Source organism: Mus pahari, chromosome 4 (genome assembly GCF_900095145.1).
Source record: "Mus pahari chromosome 4, PAHARI_EIJ_v1.1, whole genome shotgun sequence".
NCBI classification, from domain to species: Eukaryota; Metazoa; Chordata; class Mammalia; order Rodentia; family Muridae; genus Mus; species Mus pahari.
The window spans coordinates 3253686-3256947 of NC_034593.1; positions in this window are offsets into that span (position 1 = coordinate 3253686).

Sequence of the window (3262 nt, forward strand, 5' to 3'; positions counted from 1 at the left end):
TCCTCCTCCTCCTCCTCCTCCTCCTACTTCTCCTTCTTCTTCTTCCCCAACAACAACAACAACATTAATTGGGTATGTCTAGAGCAAAGGCCTAAATGTAAAGGCTAGAGGAAAAGTCTGTGGAGTGTATTTCTTCCTATACCTTATGTGTGTTCCACAGACAGAACTCAGATCTCTAGCTTTGAATGGCAAGCACCTTTACCTACTAAGCTATTCCAGTGGACCCTCCTCTCTTTTGCAATATTTTATAATAAGATTTTCTATTTTTTAATAAAAGTCAGCATAACCAGATACAGTAAGATGCAGCACAAGGCTTCATAGTAGTACTGGATGAGGCAACTCAATATTTAAAAGGGGTCCCAGTGGCAGGCAAAAGAGTCAGAGACATTACCACACCCACTGTTAGGAATCTTACAAAATATACCATGCCAACAACCATAACATATTTGCAGAGGATGTAGCACAGAGTCATGCAGGCTCTGTGATTGAAATTTCAGTCTCTATGAGCCCATATAAGCTATGTTTAGTAGATTCTGTGGGCCTTGTTCTCCTAGTGTCCTGGGGGAAGCCCACAAAGGAAGAAATGTAATAGCCATTTTTTTCCAAGTTTTAACACAATGTTACTCTTTTACAGACTTGTTACAGACACAGCCCAAAGACTATTTTACACAGTTTAAAAAACAGATTTTAATTAATTAATTAATTGTAATATAGTTTACCATTTACATTGTTTTTAGTGTTAGTAAATGAGATTTTAATTAATTCCAATATTAGCAAGTCATATAAGACCCTCTCAGCTGTCATTTAAACACAGGTGGAAAGGAACCTATATGTTTTAACAAGAAATAATTTCATTACTTTTATTTTTATTTATTATTCTCTCATATGTTACATACCAAATCCCAACAACAGTTACCCCTCTCTCCCCTCCTCTCTTCTCAGTCTCCTCTCAACCTTCTCACCTAAGCTCAGAAAAAACCAGCAGGTCTTCCAAATATGACATCAAACAAATAGGTCATAACAATCTATACTAAGACCAGGCACATATTCTTACAAGACTGAACAAGGCAACTTACTAAGAGGAAAATTGTCCCAAAGGCATGGAAGAGAGAGAGAGAGAGAGAGAGAGAGAGAGAGAGAGAGAGAGAGACCAGCTCCCATTGTTAGGAATCCCACTAGAACACTGAGCTACACAAAAATAACATATATTCAGAGGACCTAGGTGAGACCTATACAGGCTTCATGGTCTCTGTGAGCCCACTTGAGTTCAGGTCAGGTGGTTATGTGGGTCATGTTCTTGTGTATCCTTGATTCCTCAGGCTCTTCTGGTCCTTCCTCCCACTTCTCCACAGGACTCCCTGAGCTCTGCCTAGTATTTGGCTGTTGTTTCCCTTTGCATCTGCTCTCATCAATTGCTGGATGAAGTTTCTCTGATCACAATTATGCCTGGCTCCCAAAGTTCATCCCCAGCACATGGTGCATGCATGAGAAACTGTAGTTCAGAGATTTGAGAATTGGATTGGTGTTACAGTCTTTCCACTCGAGGACTTGCTTGGTTACAAAGGATAGGCAATTCAGCCTCCATGTTTCCCATTACTACTGTCCCCATTGTAGACTACATGGACTTTCCAATCCAGTGCTTCCACCTTTATTTAAAAAATGACCCTCAACTCCAGTTATCCTCCAAAAATGACCTTCAACTCCAGTTATCTACCTAGTATTCTCTTCCTCTACTCCTCCCACTTAATCCTTCCTGTTCCCTTCTCACCTGCCCCTAGTCTACCCTAAATCTATTCTGTTTCCTCTTCCAGGCAAGATTCTTGGGTTTCCCCTTAAGCTTTCCTTGATACTTAGCTTCTTTGGGTGTGAGTATTGCAGCATGATTATCCTTTATTTTACAGTCAGTATCCACTTACATAGCATGCTTGTCTTTCTGGGTCTTGGTATCTCACTGAGGATATTTTTTTCAGTCCCAGACATTTGCTAGATAATTTTATGATGGTATTTTTTTCACATAGGAATTAATACTCCATTGTGTAGAGGTACCATGTTTTCTTTATCCATTCTTTAGTTGAGGGACTAGGTTGTTCCCAGTTTCTGGTTATTATGATTAAAGCTCCTATGAACATGGATGAGCAAGTGTCCTGATGATAGATACATAGGATACATGCTCAGGCGTAGTATAGCTGGGTCTTGGGGTAGATCAGTTCCCAATTTTCTGAGAAACTGCCATATTAATTTCCAAAGAGGTTGCACAAATTTGCATTTGTAGCAATAGAGGCATGCCCTCCTTGTTTGACATTCTCACCAGCATGTGCTATTATTTGAGTGTTTGATCTTACCCATTCTGACAGGTGTAAAATGGAATCTCTGAGTCAGTTTGATTTTCACTTCCCTGGTGGCTAGGAATATTGAACATTTCTTTAAGTGACTCTCAGCCATTTAAGTTTCCTCTGTTGAGAATTCTCTGTACTGTTTAGATCTATATTAATTGTATGATTCAATTTATTTCTTATGTTGTTTATAAATTTTGGAATCAGCACCCTCTCAGATGTGAATATTTTTTTTCTCATTCTATAGGATGCCATTTTGTCCTACTGATAGTGTCTTTTGCCTTACAGAAGCTTTTCAGTTTCATGACGTCCCATTTATTAATTTTTTATTATTAATGCCTGAAGTATTGGTATTCTATTCAGAAAGTTGTCTCCTGCACCAAGACATTCAAGGATATTTCCATTTTCTCTTCTATCAGATTCATTGTTTCTGGTGTTATGTCAGATCTTTGATACATTTGAACTTGAGCCTGTGCAAGGTGATAGATACGGATCTCTTTACATTTTTCTACATGACAACATCAAGTTAGACCAGGAGAATTTGTTGAAAATGGTTTTCTTTTTTCAATTTCTGGCTTCTTTATTAAAAAAAGAAAAACAAACAAACAAAAAACAAGTGTGGATTTAGGTCTACATCAATTTGATTCCATCGATCAGCCTGTCTGGTTTTTTTTTTTTTTTTTTTTTTTTGACAATTCCAAGTGGTTCTCATTACTATTTCTCTGTAATACAGACTGAAATCAGGGGTGATCGTGTGTTAAATGGTGTCCCACAGACTGGTCGTTCATGAGATCAAAGCCTGGGTTGTATGAGAACATGGCTTCTCATCTAAACAATAATAAAACTTAAGGCTTAGAAAATACTGGGCGCTGGTGAGATGGCTCAGCGGGTAAGAGCACTGACTGCTCTTCCGAAGGTCCTGAGTTCAA